This window comes from Dama dama, chromosome 12, assembly GCF_033118175.1.
Source record: "Dama dama isolate Ldn47 chromosome 12, ASM3311817v1, whole genome shotgun sequence".
NCBI lineage: Eukaryota > Metazoa > Chordata > Mammalia > Artiodactyla > Cervidae > Dama > Dama dama.
Window position 1 is genome coordinate 13034151 of NC_083692.1, and position 20566 is coordinate 13054716.

The window sequence follows — 20566 nt, forward strand, 5'->3', positions numbered from 1 at the left end:
TGCATTTCATAATTATAAATCAGTTTCTAGGAGCAGAGGTCACTAGGAACTTACAGTTTACATTTTGAGAGAAGTCTCCTCTTTTAAGGTCGAGGGGACCGCAAAGATCAACTAAGAACTATGTTTCTCTGGGACTTCCCTGGTGGTCCAGTGGTTAAGACTCCACACTTCCAAAGCAGGGGGCAGGGGTTAGATCCCTGATGGGGAAATTAAGGTCCTATATGCCACGTGGTGTGGCCAACAGCAAACTTTTTTAAGAAGAGAAATTTGCAATTAAAAAGAAGAAATATGTTTCTCAAACTTTCACTTAGAACCACATTAGTAACAGGACTCCTAGAATAGGCAAGCATCAGAGAGTGTATATCTTAAAGACCATCCTCTCCCAACAAAGAAATTGATGAAAGAATTCTCTGTATTCCGGTTTGTTTGGTTATGTGGCATTTCCAAGGCTTTTCAAAAAATGAACCAGTTGGTAGCTACGCATCATTTAGCGCAAGATTCAAAGGTCAGGTATACACGACTACAGTGCGGTACAAGAATCAAAATTTTCCCAGTGAAGGAATAACCTCAGGGAATGTGGTCCATGTAGTATATCTCGAATTCATACAATGCCTCGTTAACTCTGCCTGGCAAATTAATTCAAATTGATTTGTTTGTGAGAACTGCAGCCTGGCTTCAAATCTGGCTACAAACAAAGGATAATGATAAACAACAACGTATTCAGCTAAGAGAAAATGTCTTGAAAAAAGTACAGATCAGCATGGGGGCTGTTTTTATAACATAACTGACTTCGTTAAAAATAAAACAGAAAAGAAATGAAAGGGAAGACACAGCCTAGACAGATAAAACGCATTTTATAAATAACATTAATATATCATAAATACCCCCAAACAAAGACAGATAAAGTGTCTGAAAGCATCCAAGAAGAAGGGGAAAAAAGGGACTAGAAAATTTTCAAATGGACATTTAATTTTTTAAAACACAATTAACTCAATTTAAGGCAGAATACTATGATGTAATAAGCAGGAAAGAAAGAAATCTGTGTGACATGGTAGGAAGAACTAAGATTAATTTCAAAATGTCGTATCCTAAAGAAATCTGTTTAAAAAAAAAAAAGAAATCTTTTTTTAAAAAAGGACAATTCCTTTTTTTGAAAAGGAACCATCAGTTGAAAGTCACCAGTTTCCAATCTCATTTTGAGGCCTTGATGGTTGAGAAGGAGGGAGTTTAAGAGGAAAAGAGACTGTAAAAACCAGAGTCTTTTCAAACTCTCTCTGTTGTTGTTCAGCCACTAAGTTATGTCCGACTCTGCGACTCTATGGACTGCAGCATGCCAGTCCGTGGAGGGGTTCGAGCTCTCTGCTAATGTGTTAAAACTGCAAAATAGCTATAATCCCATTCCAATATCTAAGCCCTTCTGCAATGGGACTGTCACTGCTCCCATCGGAGGCGGAGTCTATTTTTCCACCCCTTGATTCTTGGTTGCTCTGAGACTTGCATTGTTTGGCACAGGGCATACTAGCAAGTGTAACGGAAGCAGAAGTTTGGACAGCCCTTGAACGTCAGTGCTTGCCTCTCATGCTGCTGAAGCCTGAGACTCCATGTGAAGGAAGCTGGTCTGTGCTGTGCTAAAGTCATCTCAGTCATGTCTGATTCTTTGAGACCCCATGGACTGTAGGCCACCAGGCTCCTCTGTCCATGGGATTCTCCAGGCAAGAAGACTGGAGTGGGTTGCCATGCCCTCCTCTAGGGGATCTTCCTGACCCAGGGATCAAACCCGTGTCTCTTACGTCTCCTGCATTGGCAGGTGGATTCTTTACCACTAGAGCCACCTGGGCGGTCTGGAAGCTGGTCTGGGCTCCTGAAAAATGGGGGACTACAAGAAGAGAAACCCCAGCCACCCAAGCCTACTCTGCCAGCCCAATCAGCTCAGTTGAGCTCAGTTGAGTGTGAATGAAGCTGTCAAGGTCATCCAGCTCCATCCCAACCAGCCTGGAACAGAAAAATCACCCCTACAACCCATAGAAACACGAGTCAACAAATAAAGTTTTGGAGTGGTGTGTTATGCAGCAAATAGTAAGTAGTACAGCCAGGAAGTCCAGGAAATCCAGTAAGGATGGCGAAGCTGGAATGGGGAAAGCAAAGCATCTTCCCGTATGTGAGTTTCCATCAATGCCCAGCAGAAGGGGAAGCACTCAGCTCCTGTCTGGGAAGTCAAACAGTTTGTGTAGGAAAACCTTAGGGGTCTTGGAATAGACACAGGGAGACTCAAGCCCCTGTTACCTATTCTTGGCCTCTTCTTCATTCTCAAGGGTGCATTATCACGTCCCTGGGAAGGGAGGCGATAATGCAGCTTCCATTGGAGGGAGGGAAAGGTTAAGGCAGAGGGAGTTGGGACAGGCAGGGTGGGAAAACTAGAGATGTATACTTCTCTGATAAATCTGATATTTCTAGATTTAGACAAAGGGAAGGGAAGGAAGGTGGTGGGGGGTACTCTATAGGTAAGAAGGAACAGAGCTGATAAAGGGCCATCATTATTTAAATGATGGATGGACAGAACTTTGGTAAGAAAAACAGGTTGGACTTCTTGCTAAGATATCCCAGAATGCTAACCCCTGCTCCACTAATGGATTTCTTACTTCTTAAATGGTTTCATGGGGAAACTTGGAGGACTGTCTTCTCTTCTCTGAGCAAACTGCCTTCACTAACCCCAATCTTCTAAACCCAACCCAACCAAACCCTATATCTTCCTGGAGGGCACAAATAATCACTGGTCATGAATCATCTCGGGTCATGAATAGCTTTACCTAGGTTTAGAATAGAAAGATGTTTCCCATCATACATCCTACTAACACAAAATAAAGAAGCGAAACATTGAATTAAAGACCAACACCAGACAAAACACATTTCTACCTTGCAACCTTAGCTTCTAAAATCAGGTACTGCATCTTCAGCCCCTTTTAAAGCTTGTGGATTACAAAAGTAGCCATCATAAATTCATGGATGAGTTTAAAAGTCATTTTCTTAGGTCTTAACAGTCGACATTAGAATAGTACTATTTTAGTATGTTAATGGCAGTTAGTCAAGAGAAAAACATTAAAATCACCAAAATCTAAGGGGTTTAATAAAGAGAAAGGACAATTTAATGTTTCCAAATGTTTTGTATATCACGGTTTGGCCAAAGAAGGAGACTCGGGAAACATGGGTTCTATCCCTCAGTTAGAAAGAGCCCCTGGAGGGGGAAATGACAGCCCACTCCAGTGTTCTTGCCTGAAAAATGCCATGGACAGAGGAGCTGGTGGGCTACAGTCCACAGGGTCGCAAAGAGTCAGGCATAACTGAGCATACCTGACAATATCACAGTTTATGCCACATTCAAATATTAGTTCATATTATAAATGTGATAGCCAGAACAGCATTTTTTTAATTTAGGGTTTTTAAAGTGTTTTTAAGAAATTGGTCAATGATTATGTAAAATTATGGACATGTTTCAAATATTTACTTAGCACCTAGACTCCAGTATCTCACACTGCATCTGTTCTTGTGGGCAGGTTTCTTGTTTTTCTTTTTCCTTTAGTAGGAAATGATAATTACCTTAACAAGGTATTTTTTTTAAAGCAATATTTTTATACAGTCCTATTTTCACAGTCCCCTCCCCAGCACACGATGACTCTCAACACTGGCACATCTTCATTGTTCAAGAATATTCATGAAGTTGATGACTACTGCCACCTCAAGTAGAGACAGGTGTCCTGACACAAAGTAACTTATGATCGTTGAAGGTTAAACAATTACTAGAGATCTTATAATTTCTGAAAACCTATAAATGTGAGGCATATAAATAAAGTATTAATGACCCTTCTTTTAGTCATTTAATGCAAGACATTAAATACATGACAATAAATCTTGGCTATCTGAACAATATGTCTGAAGATGTGTAGGCTATTATATATTTAAACATATCTATTTGTGCTGGGGAAAATGTAATATTTTTATATTTACCCAGTGATCCTTGTGTGCATGTATCCTGTGTAAAAAGAGAGATTTTATATCTCAAAGGAAAGAATGTCTTCACATGTTCTACCTAGAACCTTGCATCTTTCAATAAGAAACAACTCCCAGATACCTGTAAGAAATAAATACCCACAATTTGAAGAATGATTCAGAATAATTTCAAATGTTATTCCTAATAATAATGAAATTAATCAAAATAGAAACATAAAAATATTTTCATAAAAGTTAAGGAAGGGATATAAGACAGACCTACTCTCTCGGTGGAAGAAGCAAACTCTATCATCTGTAATATTTCAAATGATACTAGTTAAATTAGAGTCATCTATATTGTGTAGAAATTTCTGAAGCAACCAGAGAAATGGACCAGATGACCTAGTATTTTCATCATTCTAATTGCTAGACTCCTTTGAAACTTGCTCTTTCAGAAATCTACTTTTATCTTCAAAATAATGATCCAAGAGATTAAAAGAAGGCTTGAGTGACTCAATTTGCCTACTCCAGTTCATGCAGTATCTATTGATATACCATTGCTGTCCTGTCAAAAAGCACTTAGAACATTAGTGAGTATAAGGTATAATTAGGATAGGAGATGAGACAGGTAGAGCATACACTTTCCTTGGTTTGATCTTTTCATTTCTGACTTTCAGAGACGGTGGCTTATTTAAATCACATTGGAATCCTCACAAGTGCCTAGACTTCTGAACAGGCACTGGAATTTCCCATTTAACCACAACTCAGGGATGCTGTCCAAAGATTTATTTATTTTTTTTTCTTTCAAAGATTTTACCTTTCAGTGTGACTCAGAAAGAACCTAGACACAGTGAGTGGTAAAGATACATGCAGATTTCCTCCTTAGCCTATTGGACTAAAGTAAGTTCTAATTGAATAATGGTCCATTCCTATTATTCAGTTCCTAGCACAGAGATTTACAGAGATAGCTGCTTAATAAATACTTTTAGAGAAGAATTTGAATGATTTTTTGCTAACAAAGGAATGTAGATATGAGGGTTGCTTCTGTCCCTAGAGGTTGTCTATGTCATTGGTATTTCAACCACAACTATATGTATAAAATGCAGTACAGTTTAAAGGTACACAGTTCAGTTCAGTTCAGTTGCTCAGTCATGTCTGACTCTTTGTGATCCCATGGACTGCAGCACGCCAGGCTTCCCTGTCCATCACCAACTCCCAGAGCTTGCTCAAACTCATGTCCATCAAGTTGGTGATGCCATCCAACCATCTCATTCTCTGTCGTCCCCTTCTCCTCCTGCCCCCAATCCCTCCCAGCATCAGGGTCTTTCCAATGAGTCAGTTCTTTGCATCAGGTGGCCAAAGTACTGGAGTTTCAGCTTCAACATCAGTCCTTTCAGTGAATATTCAGGACTGATTTCCTTTGGAAAAGGTTTTTTTGTTTTTTTTTTTTTTCCTATGGAAAAAACCATAGCCTTGACTAGACGGACCTTGTTGGCAAAGTAATGTACAGGACTATGGCTCAAATTCTTCAGTCCTCTAGTCACCACTTTGCTCTTCTAAGTGGATGCAGTGAGGAGAGTGACACAAATCAAGGAATCAAAGCCAGAGAGAGAAGAACAAAGTACATTTACATTGGTTGTTCTATCTCACCAGGAGAGAAATGAAAGCAACGTATCTTGGCAGAATGAGGCAGCTAGGTCACCATGCAGCCACAGAATGAGCTGGACTTACTGGCTGAAAAGCTCACGAACGGTTCAGTCTGTGTGTTTATGGGTGGTATCTATACCTACTATCTCATTTCACTCAGGCCACCAGGAAGGTGGGCTTGGAACATGTGTTGCAGATGAGCCACATGCAAGTCTTGAGGATGGACACGAGACAAGAGACTCGCTGTGGATGTCTGGGAGCAGGGCTCCCCAGGACTGTGAGTCTGTGTTGGCACGGCACCTCGCTCAGTTCAGCTGACTTATTTCAAGAACGGATCTATTAAGAGAATTTCAAAATTCCCTTTATGGACCTACTTGGAGCTCAAAATTCCCTGAGGCCATAGTTGGAGAAAGTCACAAAATGAAGCAAAACTATTAGATTTCACTTGGTTTATCTCCTGTAGGAGAGCTCAATTGCTTCCTGAGAACAAGATATTCTTTTCTATATATTGCCTTCATTTTTACCTCTCTGGTAGGTCCAACCACACCCTTACCACACAGAAAATTCAGTAAAAATATCCAGCTATTCATTTTGAAAGTCTAAAAGCATTTCAGTTCTATTTCAGTTTGTGCTTCACTTATATAAATTCCTATTTTATTTGAAACAGCATCTCACAACAGTTTTATATAGGTTTCAGAATGAGGTAATAAATATTTCTAAACCTTGGCTATCTGAGAAGACTTTAGCTTCACTTTGACTTACACTTAGTTTAGGTTTATACTCATTTCTTTTTTTAACTTCAGTAGATGCATAAATGTGCTCCTTCCTCCCTTTTATCAGTTTGTCTAAGTACGCCAGGAAATCCACCTTTTAAGACTCACGGAGAATCATCTGACTAATGGGAAGATATTCTAATAAAATCAGATTTAATTGTTTCAACAAAGAAAAAATTTGCAGTAAAATCTTAGAAGTTATTCATAATAAAACATTTGATTTTTTTCTATTGGTTTTAAAATGGACTTTTTATGTATAGTTAATGCTTGTAAAGGATGTTTTTTGTGAATTTTGTTGCTTTGTACATGCAGACGATAAAATCAGAAGTCATCTCCAACAACCTCAGCACAGGTCTGCAGTTTAACATCTACTGAGCATGTATTATACAGCCATTTTGACCCCCAAAATAAAGGGAGGGATTAGCAAAAAATTAGCAAAGTGATCAAACGATCACTTATCTTGAGCTAGCAGGAGCCAGGTCTGGTGGTACATGCTTTCTAGTCTGGTGGTGGGAACTCTGACTTTTTATCAATAACTTTATTGCAATCAATACTGAGGTCAGTGAAATGTGAAGGAAGCTATTTTGTATAAATAAAATCTGGTCTGTCTTAGACCGATTTCTTTTTTAACTTATTTTAAACATGTCATGATTGTGTATATATACAAAAAAATGTGCAACCTCGCTCTTGTTCCTTTAATAAATAGGAGAACATAGTCTAAAGTCTCAAAAACTCAACAGCAGGAAGTGGACTGAGTCACATCTCAGGAGAGTCCACCCTCTTGAAAGCAGATCAATGGCCGGAAACAGAGCAGAATTTCAAACAAGAGCTCTCTTCAGCAGGTTAGGGACAGCCAATGACAAGAAAATGGAGAGAATGTTCTCTGGGATATAGAAAACGGACATATCAGGGAGCAGGCAGAAGAAAAATAAATGCTAAGAAATCAGTAGGGCCTTTATACCGAAGGGTTATGAAGATAAGGAGGGCAGCTAAAGCGGTGGCTGACAAAAAACCCCCATGAATTGAAAAGTAAAGTATGCAACTTCTCTCAGGAGGGGGGGAAAAGGGTATTTTGAGTCCCACAACTTACAGTTACTAAGTAGAAGTAACAGAACTAAGTAGTAGGATCAGTAGATTATTTCCTGCTTCCTGTTGGTTATTTTCAAATCTTGCTCTGAGAAATGCAGAGCGTGGCGTAAATAAAGGGAAACTGAATCTACGTCCTGGTGCTCAGTTAGGAAAGTGGTGTCCGCCTGGGCTTCGGTTTGCTGCTGTTCAGTCGCTAAGCTGTGTCTGACTCTTTGTGACGCCATGGACTGCAACACGCCGCGTACCCCGGTCCTTCACTATTTTCTGGAGTTTGCTCAAGTTCATGTCCATTGAATTGGTGACGATATCTCACCATCTCATCCTCTTCCACCCCCTTCCCCTTTTGCCTTCGGTCTTTCCCAGCATCAGGGTCTTTTTCAATGAGTTGGCTCTTCGCATCAGGTGGCCAAAGCATTGGAGCTTCAGCTTCAGCACCATTCCTTCCAATAAATATCCAGGGCTGACTGGTTTGATCAACCCTGGATCAAACTTGACTGGTTTGATCTCCTTGCAGTCCAAGGGACAATCAAGAGGGTTTTGTTTAAGTACAGGTAAGTGAATGTTCCAGAGACACATCCGCCACTTCTTTGTCCTGAATTCACCTCACCACTAGGTCTACACTACTCTACATAGAAGTACCATTTAATTCCCTATGTCTCCTGGGATCAAACTCACCTACTTAGAGATTATCTTTCTCTGTTATTCCAAATTGAGATGACATAGCCCATAAAATAAAGCTTATGGATCAGTAAAACAGAGCTACAGCTTCAAAATATGCATAATCAAGATAAGGGTCCCCCAACTACAACAAAGGAGCAAATCTGGCTCATCACAGCTTGACTTAAGTCTCATTTTATCAGAACAGAGCCCTGCTCATTCATTTATGTATTGTCTATTGTCAGTTTTTCACCATAACAGCAGAGTTAAATAGCTACAACAAAGAGCTTATGGCTTCCAAAGACAATACTATTCATTATGTGGCCTTTTACAGAAAAAAGTTTCTCTAAATAAAGGTATCAGGTCTCCATTGTTGTTGTTCAATTTCAGTCATGTCCAACTCTTTTGTGACCCCATGGACTATAGCCCACCATGCTCCTCTGGCCATAGGATTTCCCAAGCAAGAATGCTAGAGTGGGTGGCTCTTTCCTTCTCCAGGGGGTCTTCCAGACCCAGGGATCAAACTTGTGTCTCCCACATTGGCAGGTAGATTCTTTACCACTGAGCCACTAGGGAAGCCCATCGAGTCCCCATGCCTATATTCAAGGCCAAGTGGGCCCTATCAACTACCAGCTGTATGATAACTGGAGAGTATGTTCCTTAACCTCTCTGAGCCTCCGTTTCTTCATCTCTAAAATGGGAACAATAACAGAATCCCTTTCCAGGACGCAATCAGAAGGATTCAATGTGATAATGCAGGAAGCTGGCACAGAATAAGTACTATGTCAGTATTACCTATTATTAACTAATCTTATTCCTCTAAAACCCTTTATGCAAGGATGTTTTGTACTATCCTCACTCCCTTCTCCAGGATACACAGCTCTGAAACACTGGGAGACATTTGGAATGAAGACTTCACCCTTGAACTCTGAGAAAACCACATTTCTACGATGTGATTAAAATGAAGACAAATTGACTTTAATTAAACATTGAGACTGGCAATTGCACTTCGGCCAGAAGCGCATTTCTAATAAGTGTTTAATAATGTGATTACAGAGTGTACTGCATACACTGGGGTGTGAGAAACAATGGTACATTTGCATGTGAATATACATCTGTCAACCAAATGAATTTGAGCTCCACATACAGTGCAAACTGGAATGCTCCTGGGAAACAGACGGAAAAGTAGGGTAACAGAAAGGGACAGAAGTGTAGGAACGAACACATTTGTGTCAAATCCCAGCGTTGACACTTCCCAGTCCCGTGACTAAAAGAAATGTGCTCCAACTCCCCATGCCTTGGTTTATTCATCTGTAAAAGAGGGAGATTCATATCTCTCTCTTGCAATCAATGAAGAGATTACACTAAGTGAAAACAATCTATGAACGTGGCCAGGCTATCAGGGGTCTCAGGCAAAGGAGTAAGCCATCAAGTCACAGTTTTATGCTTGTGTATGTAGACGTATGTCTGATAAGTGTTAGTCGCAAAGAGTCAGACACTACCGAGTGACTAACACGTTTCAGACACCTGTCTAGGTAGAGGGGCAGGGTTCATTAGCGTTAGCCTAGAGAGCCCAAGGTTACAACCTAAATTCCATCCCATACCCACCCTTGTCTGGTCTGCAGGCTCCCTCAGACACATTCGTGTGCCACTGAACCCTGTTCTTGCCTGACTGATAGCACTCTGTTGCCCTCTTTGGAACTGCAGATGGAGTTTAGCACACAGAAGCATTAGGCTTGCCTTCTAAGAGTTACAGACGGAAGTTCCAGATCTTCATGGACTAACTTATGACCCAGGGAGTTAATGTCATAAACCTCCAAATTCCATTTGCAAAATGATGATAAGAATAGCCTCTCCTTAGGGCAACTGTGAAGATTTAATCTAAGAACCATGTTTAGTGCTTGACACAATAACTGTACAATCAAATCTAGGTTTAATATTACCTTGCTTCGGTACATGCAATTCTCTTCCACTAGACTATGGAATCCTTGAGGGCCTAGGTTGGTTTTGTTCCCATTATACACCCATCACCTAGCCTGGATTCACATGTAAAGTAGACTTTGAATAAATATTTGAATGGTGAATGATAAATAAATTGTTGAACAGTGAATGAATGAATGCATAAAGAGATCACTCCACTCAAATCCACTCCACTGATGAGAAGGAGGATTAGCAATCTTTTTTTTAATCTAAAAGGCAACATCAGTTAATAAAAAGACTTTTGAAGTGTTTCTGCTATTTGAAAATGCGATATAAAATTTTTTCTGGTCCACTGTCCACTTACTTCCATCATTGGTTTTGCTATAACCTTTCACTTTTGGCTTTAATTGTCATTTTCTAATTCTGCACCTGGTCCCTAAGTGTTCTTATGCAGCACTGTATATCCATCATTTGCATTTGGCAAACCCCTTCATCCAAGCCAACAAAATGTCAGGGACTTATTGTAAAGCTCTAAAACTACCGTGTGAAAAATTAACGCATCTCATGGAGCAAACTGTGAATTTCACTGGGAATCTAATCCAATCCATGATAATTCCATGCACTGAAGATTAAAAGTGCTTCTTTGTCCTTGACTCATCTGTCCTTCTTTCTCTGACCCTCCTTTCCCCTTTCTTCAGGCTGCTGGGGTATTGACAGGGATTTAAGAGGAGTGGAAGGTCTTTATCTCTTTGAGATGAGCTGCAATATGATTACAATCGATTGAGTGATTTACAGTTTAGAGCGCCTTTCATTACCTCTGTGCTTTATAGAATTATAAACGACATCCTGTATGTGAATATATATTATTATTATTGGATATTTATGTACCATCTCCCTCTAAGAAGCTAAGCATTCTTTTTTTAGGCTTTAAATAACTGCAGGGACCCTGCAAAACTTGTGCAAAGCTTAAATTGAGGAGATTGAAAATTGGAAAGTTTTCCTATAAATAAAGCTGTACACTTGGGCGAGTGTTAGGACATTGGCTGCTGACATAACTCTGGGGCAGGAAGAAAATTGTGTTTTAGCTTAGGATAATAATTCTAGATTTTCATAATTAAAGACAAATTCTGCAGGCCATAATTTTATTTACTGCTGGAGCTTCTCTGTGACAATTGGAAAAACAAAAACTTGTAATTCACTTGGCCCAGCATTGGAATTATGCAATATATGATGACTGTTTTAATTCAGAATAATTCTTGCTGTTATTAAGGCCTTGCATAGAATAAGATGTTATTAGTATTTTTATGTCATGCTATCGCAAATGAGCATAATTTGAAAATCACATTAAATTGTGACCATGCTCTAATTCTAAGCTTCAAAGGATCATTCCCTGGATCTGGTTTAATAAAAATGTACTCATTATTCATAGAAATTAAGAAAACATTTTTCTTATATGCCTACTTAAATAGTGCCTAGAAGTGACCCTCAAATTTCTTATTCTTATTTCATTAAGCTCCTGGACTATAATAGGTAGAATATTTAACTTATGGGTAAATAAACAATTTTCATGCACCTTTTAATTAGTAAAAATTCAGCTTCTTCAAATCCCAAGATAGGCTATTGAAGATGAGAAAAACATAAACCAGGACTTAAGACTAAGTGTACATCTCATAAAGTCCTATAGGATTTTCCAGGAAAATTATTCTTTTGCTCAATAAACGTCTAGACTCAAAGCACTACCCTGTTCACAAATGAATTCTATTAAGTTACTATAATTGCTATCATGTTGTATAATAGAAAGTTTCATCATTATAACAAGCTCCCTTGTATGCTATTTATTTTATAAATAACCTTGAGTCACATGTGAGCTCAATGTCTCAGGAGCACACACCAAGTGTCTCTGAGCCCATGTCCCAAGTGTCCACGGGTACCTCTCCCTCTGCTGGAAATATTCTTCTCTTCCATAGGATGATTACATATATATATAAATAAATCATATGTAAATATATAATTTACATATATCTATGTATACATCTTTGCCTTTTTTGTCTTCCGGGTGGTTATGTTTAATTTTAGCACTATCCAGAGGCCCACAGTTTGCTTGAAACTCTTATCAGCTTCTAAGAGACATTTACAGGGAGAGAAAGGCTCTAGGTTTGATAGCAGTAATTGTATTTAACTTGTAAGATACAAGGCTATTTATCTTGTGGCTGGGAACTCGCAGAAGAGAAAGGAGGTTTGCCTGATAAAACAAAAATTAAAGAAAAAAATACTAACCACTCTCTCACTGCTCTCATTCTCCAAGCAAGACCATGAAACAGTGAAACAGACTTTCACCTAATAAAGCTCTTCCTGTCTGCTTACATATGTTGCTAGGAGGTAAAACAGGATGGTGAAAGGAAACAGCCTCCAAGTCCCCACAGCCTCAGCGATGGTGAACAGGAAGGCAAGTGTCATAAACGCCCAGGGAAGTGCTGACTTCTAACCTGGCAGAAATTGAAAACTGAACTTGAGAGAAAACTTCTAAATTGTCCAGACTTGGGATAAGTCCAGAATTTCTGGGGCTTACCAGTGTCCGGGGGTATTACAGAGAGTCCCTGGGAGAAGCAGAGTGTGATTAAACCCCACAACTCTCAAGTAGGATGGTCTTGGATCAGAATAACAGCTTGCTACGTGAGCCAGGTAAGTACCTGAACTCTCAGAACTGTTCTTCCTCTGTAAAATGGGGACAGAATGATCTTGACCTCAAGAGTTATATTAGGGCTAAGATATTAAACATGAAGTAGGGAGTCTGCGGTAAATGCTCCACCAAGAGCAGTCATCACCATCCAGGTAAGTTTGGCTGAGAGATGCTGGCATCTCCATTTACTCCATCTCTGGGACAACGACCCTGTAAATTGAGCGGAGCACATGTGTAGGACTTCCCTGTAGCTCAGACGGTCAAGAATCTGCCTGACACACAGGAGACCTGGGGGTTTGATCCCTGGGTCGGGAGGATCCCCTGGAGAAGGGAATGGCAACCCACTCCAGTATTCCTGCCTGGAGAATCCCATGGACGGAGGAGCCTGGCGGGCTATATCCGTGGGGTCGCAAAGAGTCGGACAAGACTGAGTGACTGATACGACTACATTATATTATCCCAGTGACTGTGTAATGACAAAATGTGTTAGATGCGCTCAGAAGGTATAGGAAAGTAAATGTGTATTGTTTTATCAATGTTGTAAATGAAGATTTATATTATATGAAACAGAGAGAAGGAAGTAAAAGAGCATATTCTAGTCCCACACTGTCCAATGCCAGTCACCAGTATCTAAGTGTTAGTCTGAGACTTGAATGAAAAATGTGTTTGAAGTAAAGTGAAGTTGCTCAGTCGTATCCAGTTGTTTGTGACCCCATGGACTGTAGCCTATCAGGCTCCTCTGGGCCAGGGTTACTTAAGTTTTACTGCGCACGTGAGTCACCGGGGGGCCTTGTTCAATTCAGATTCTGACTCAGAAGATTTAGGGTGGGGCCCAAGGTTCTGCATTTTTAACAAGCTCTCAGGTGATACTGAAGTTGCTGATGCGTGGACCACACCCCAGACCAATTAAATTAGATCACCTGGGCCTGGGGCCGGGGTGCCCAGAGAGTTTTAAAAAATCCCCAAGAGAATCTCATTTGCAGCCAAGTTAAAGAATGCTGCTTCTCTCTCACTCTCTCTCACACACACAACATATGTATGTGTGTGTCCCATATATGTATGTGTGTATACATATATATATACATATATGTACATATGCACATATATATATATATATAATTTTTTTTTCACCAAAGACAAACCCTAGGAAATTGAAAGTCTCTTGTACATAGAAACTCACCTACCTCTGAATCCTAATTCATTCCTGACAAATTGGAAAAAAAAAGAATGACTGTTCAGCCACACAAGTATTTAGCATACACTGGTTTGATTGATTAATTGATACATCTTGTGATCAAATGTTTGAAGAACTTATTGCAAGGTGGTTTTGAAATACACTTAGCAATGCTCAAACTCCTTTATCGAGTGAGTCTCTCTACTACAGTCTGGAAGCCATGCTCAAATATGGCTTTCTCTTGGGTTGAGTTTATACTTCTTATTCCCTTTGCAGGACTTCACTATCTATGTTTTTTCTCCAGTTGAACTGAAAGTAACACTCATCCTGAACGGATGAATGAGCAGGTAGATGGGGCTTGTTTTAATGTGCGCTTCAACTCTGGCAAGGCCTCAAATGTTTGCAGGCAAAGACGAAAGAAAAGGAAAGAAAACCTCCTGGCTAGGAATTAATGAAAACCCAAGGCCTGAGAAATCCCAGCATCATGTCAAGCACACAGACTTGTTTTTAACCCTTCAAAGTCTCAATTATCTAGGATGAGAGGTGAACAACAACAACAAAAAAACTCTCTTATCCCCATGTATGCTGTCTAAACAATGAAGGGATAATAAGCATCTGAAATAAAATATGGTGAAGACCTTCTTTAACTAACTAATTCTCAACTGGGGGCAGTATGTCCCCCAGGAGACATTTGATGTTCATGGAGACGCTACTGGAATAAAGTGGGGGGAAATCAGGGGGTGCTGCTAAGCATCCCACAATGCACAGGGCAGCCGTCACAGCAAAGGATTATTCAGCCCTGAATCGCAACAGCCCCAAGGCTGAGAAATCCTACTCACTAAACAAGCTCAGGCAGGGACTCCTATTTAAGAATGTCTTAATGAAAAAATGAAAACAAACACCTCATAACCTAGTGTCTGTATCAGTAAAATGATGACTCGGAGAAAGAGGAAAATGAGAAAGAAATCTGAGGAAGTGCAATCTGAGGATGAGGACGGGAATCTTGGGTCTGCCCCTTAAGCTGTGTGATACTGGGTAAGTTATTTTAACTCTCAGAGGCTCAACAATCTAACCTTAATATGAGTATGGTGGTAATAATACCAAACCCAGTTCCCTCACAGAAGGGGATCGGGAGTAAAGGCAGAGAGGCATAGGAGGGTGCTTGGAGCATCGGTAAGCACTACGTGCATGCTAAGTCACTCACGCGTGTTTGAGTCTTTGGGACCCCACGGACTGCAGCCCGCCAGGCTTCCCTGTCCATGGAATTTCCCAGGCAAGGACATTGGTGCTTAGTCACTTCAGTCATGTCCAACTCTCTGCGACCCCATGGACCATGGCCCGCCAGGCTCCTCTGTCCATGGGATTCTCCAGGCAAGAACACTGGAGTGGGTCGCCATTTCCTACTCCAGGAAGCACTATAGCAATAGTTTATTTATTAGTGTTGTTTTTACTTCCAATCCCTAAAGGTTCTGTGGAACTTGACACATTCGAATATAAAGAAAGAGTTTTCTGATCTGTGTCCTTGAAGGGGAGCCACGTCCACATCTTTTTTCAGGTTCTGAGTTGGGTGGTCAGACAGGATTGAAGCATAGTCATTGGTGGGCATTTTACTGACTGAGGAAAGGGCATCGAATCAAGAGCATGTCAATGAACTCGGTGTGATGTCAAGGAAGGAAGAGCACTGAGACTCTGCTCTTTTCAGCACTGCCTGCCATGGGAAGATGGGGAGTTTTACACATTGAAGCTGCTTATCCATCTTCATTTTCCAGCAAGCCTGGATCTAACCTGAAAAGTCCCATCACTGTACCATGTTCAGGGTTCTGAAAGCCCTGATGACACCAGCACCTGAATCCCAACAGCACCCCCTATTCACGCGAGAGAAAGGATCTTTAATAACCTCAGTCTGCTGAGCCTCCCAGGGGATCTAGAGAAGTCACTCAGTCATGTCCAACTCTTTGTGATCCCATGGACTGTAGCCTGCCAGGCTCCTCTGCCCATGGGCTTTTCCGGGCAAGATTACAGGCGTGGGTTGCCAATTCTTTCTCCAGGGGAACTTCCCTACCCAGGGATCGAACCTGGGTCTCCCGCATTGCAGGCAGATGTTTTACTGCCTGAGCCACCAGGGAATCCAAATGCTATTTGAGCGTTTAATTTACAAAGGAGAGTAGTATCTATTAGAGAGTCAATCAACTTGTTCCCCATTGCCAAAATTACCTGTGGCTCCTGTAGAAAGTGAAAGTGAAGTCGCTCAGCCGTGTCCGACTCTTTGTGACCACATGGGCTCTTGTCCGCCAGTCTCCTCCTTCCATGGGATTCTCTAGGCAAGAATACTGGGATGGGCAGCCATTCCCTTCTCCAGGAGATCTTCCCGTCCCAGGGAGCGAACCCTGGTCTCCTGTACTGCAGGCAGACTCTTTACTGTCTGAGCCACCAGGAGAGCTAGAGCTGGGGCTAAAATTAATTCCTCACGCTCGACTCAGCTTTCACCTCCCCTCGCTTGTCCCTCCCACCGCACTGTGTCAAGAAAGCAATTAGAGGCTTTGTAAGGAACATCCGTCAGTGCCTGGGTGCTAACTCTGCGCCGATTCTTCTTTTATTGTCCTCTCCTGTTCCTGAGCCTTTCTATTTTCAGGTTCAAAGAAAGAAGCTGCTTTTGAGTTGGATCTCGCAGAATTAAGAGAGAGAAGATTCTGATGGCTACAGAACTATTTTCATTTCGGAGCATCCCTGATTCACAAAAAGCCAGTGCTACCTGCCTTGGGCCCAGCTGGTTTCTAAATCCTTCACCATGGGATGTTTCAGTGGAGTCACATAAAATCCTATAAATGTCTGTGAGAAGGTTCTGGAGTTGACCCATTCATCCTGGTGTACAGGGGCCGCTGAGCAAAAACGCAGTTTCCTGAGGGCATGGCCTCAGGATGGGATGATGTAACTGAAGATTCTGTAGGAGCACCTCTGTATTTCTCTCCTGTTTAAATTGTAGCTTTAGACAAGTAGGGCAACTGGACTCCTCTTGGTGGGGGGGGCGGTGTTTCTAGACTTATCACTAGCAGTAAAAAGAAACAGGGTCACTTGTAGCGATGTGGATGGACCCAGAATCTGTCACACAAAGTGGCATAAGTCAGAAAGAGAAAAAAAATATCGTATATTAACGCACATATGTGGAATCTAGAAAAATGGTACAGATGAATCTATTTCCAGGGCAGGAATAGAGACACAGACGTAGGGAATGGACATGTGCATGTGGAATGGGGGAAGAGGAGAGTGGGACTAACTGGGAGATTAGGATTGACGTATACACACTACCACTGTGAAATCAACTGCTCGTGGGAACCTGATATAAAGCTCAGGAAGCTCGGCTTGGGGCTCTGTTTTGACCCAGAGGGGTGTGGTGGGGGGGGGGGGGAGGGAGACTCAAGAGGGAGGGGATATATGTAAACATACAGCTGATTAACTTTGCCGTAGAGCAGATACTAACACAACATTCTAAAGCAATTATACTCCAATAAATAAAATAAATAATAAATAAATAGACTCCAATAAATAATAAAAATAAAACAGGATGGCGTGTGGAAAGGATAGATATGTCACTTTTGCAGAAACTATATCAAGATCTTGACCAGGTGGCTTTGTTCTTTGACATCTAGATACAGGAGGTATTTTGATCTTATGCTTGAAAAATAAACAAAATATTGCCAGATTGCTGTAACAGAGCTTTAAATTTAGTAAAATGGATCCTTTCAGTAGCCACAGGAAAACAAGAGGGAGAGAAAATAAGGTATCCAAAACTGAAGAGGTGAGACACTCCTAGGAAGTCCTAGTCCAACTAGAAAGCTAACTTCCCAAAGCCATTGTCAATCTAGGTAACGGGGAAAAGTGACAGCTTCTTTAAATACTCAGTATTCTTCCAACTGCTTCAGGGAAGCACATTACCATTGTCGTTAGGAGGACAGCTTGGTCTCACTACAAATGAGTCTTTTAGCACAGCTAAGAGAATTTGTCTTTTTTTAAAAGAGGATTTTCTACTCCAACCACCTTTGTGTGGTTACTGTATTGATCTTTGTAATATGACACTTTAAGAAAAGGAACAAATATAAGATGGCACAAGAAAGATGCTCATTTCTCTCTATTCATTTTTCAAAATATCCCCCAATTTGCTATAGGAGGAATATTAAGAAATTGTGCTCAGCTTGGAATCAGAGAATCTGGTCTCAGTTCTGTCCCTCATTTAGTATTTCCTCATGACCTTAGAAGAAACACAATATCTCCCTGGGTTTCATTTTAAATTTGAAATAGAGAATAAAAATGCCTACCCTGTCTAAGTTACAGGTTATTTAATGAAGTAGTCTGAGTGAATGAGTAGAATGAGTGAATATGTAATAGTAAGAAATGCTAGTCAAAAGTTGGGTAATCCTCATGGCTAACATTCATTGAGTGATGACTTATCTGCCCCAGCATTACGTAGGATATTTTACATGTATATTCACATTAGCCCTGGAGAGTAAGTATTATCGTCATCTCATTTTATAGACTAGGAAACAGAGGCTTGGGAGGATCAACATTTTGATTAAGGTTTGGAACTGGATCACCAAATAGGAAGAATGAGTCCTTATCTAGGGAACTAAGAAAGCGGCAAGAGAAACACAGGAAAATGTGGGGAGGAAGAATCTGACATATTTTTGAAAGTATTATAGAGCCCCTCAGAGGAAAAAAAAATCAGAACTGTTAGAAATTCTTACACTTATTTTACAGTTTTTATATTTTGAACTATATGTGGGGACATGTGCCAAATATTTTAGTGCTTAGGGCATTTCAAGGTCTGAATCTAGCAGGCCTTGGAACTGCAGCTAACGGTACCAGGATCCCAACTCCAGACAGTTGACTCCAAAGCCCATACTTATAACTGCTATACTGTATCACGTCCTGCAATAATAACACATATTATTACTAAATAACAGTTACCAACAGTTACTAGTCATAATAGTTTTCAGTGGGGAGCAATGCCATTAAAGAAAAGTTTATTCCGTTTTGAAAACATAGGAAGCAACCCATAATTTGGAACTAAAGATACCAAGAGATAGGCACACAGCTAGGGTGACGGGTTTTCTTACATATACGTGGCTTTAAAAATGGCCTTAAAGTTTCCTGCTGCTCACTGCTAGCAGCAAACTCGTGAATTCTGTATTGGCTCAGGGCAAGTGTTAGCATCAATTTAGAATCTTTGAAATTCCTAATAGAAACATAACAATCCCTACAGCAGCAGTGGCAAGGCCAATGATAACACACATGGAGAGGGATTGATTTTTCCTATGAACAAATGAACAGTTTTTAGGATTTCAGGCCATTTTGATGGCTCCCGCGCCTCAGCCCCAGGAGTCGAAGCAAGAAGCATTTAAAAATCAGGTCTATTAGTGCCTGGTGAATTTGGATGATGCAGAGAATTCACAGTAGCGGCTAACACCTCTGGCTTTCCTCAGAGGCTCAATGATAAACACAGAAGGTCGTTTTTGTGCCTATAATAATCTGAGAAGTGCTAAGAGCATGTCGAGAGACTCCCAGCAAAGACTGAGCTGGATACTGTATGGGGAGATGGATATAGAGATGGTGCATAAGTGAGTGGGTGGGGCTTTGCCCTTCAGTACTTTGGGGGTCTTGTATGTTCGTCTGTGAATTCTTCCATAATTCTTAACCCAGACATAGGAAGACTATGGCTAACAGAGGAAAAACCCAGTAGCACAGTTACTTCTGATTGGCTTTTAAAGAAAAGCAAAGCTGACTCAGGCATGAAAAAAATAATCCCCGCCTTCAAGTAATGTTTCTTGGGCCACAAACAGGCAACTGTGCTTTACATATTTCTGTTATGTGTGATGATTATTAGCTCAATGGCTCTTACACTTCTGGAAAGGTGCTGCTGGCTTCCTCACCTCTGGGCCCACCTCACTAAAGGGAAAGTGAGAACAGTGAGAAAATCATGGGCCTTTTGGAGTATAGGAGATAGAGAGTTAGGCATCACATGCATGCCCACATTAGTGACCAGTTCAGTATTCTGAGCTATTCTCTGGCATCCACCAGGTGATAATGCGGTGATGGAACAACAGTCTCTAGCCAAAGAATTTTTCCTGCCATTCTGGGCACTTACATGATCAGCACTCAGGCTCTCGGGAGAAGTGAAAGATAAGAGGGAAAGCTAAGGGATTATTTGAACAGTCTTTCTAAAGAAGGCAACCTCCCTTCCCACTGCCCTTGATTCAGCCATCTGGCCCTGGGAGTTTGCTGGTGAACTCTCCTTGACTATAAAATTTAAACAATTGATGAACCCCTCTCCCTCCCACACCAGCATGCCTGCTATTAAAACACCTATTAGGACCAATCTCGGAAAATCAAGGTAGGCTAGTATAACTGAGAGAGAAAAAAAAAAAAAAAAAGGCAAAGTCAACCAAATGAATGAAATTCCACCCTGAAGTTTTTCTCTCCTGGTTATTCTGACTTGATGCTCCTCAAGTTTAGTGAATTTCCTTTTACAGTCTTTCTGCCATCTCTGGCCATCTGTATGTTCAACCACACCCGACCGAACGGTGCCACAACCATTAATCAACAATCACACTGATTATTCCATGAGTGTGGATACTCCCTTACCTCCAT

General features: G+C 40.9%; 1 protein-coding gene across 6 annotated transcripts in view; it reads right to left on the minus strand.

Annotated features, from left to right (window-relative positions):
- Window positions 1-20566, minus strand: part of NRXN3 (neurexin 3) — a 1693692-nt gene that overhangs the window by 182097 nt on the left and 1491029 nt on the right. The gene's annotated exons all lie outside the window — the stretch shown is intronic.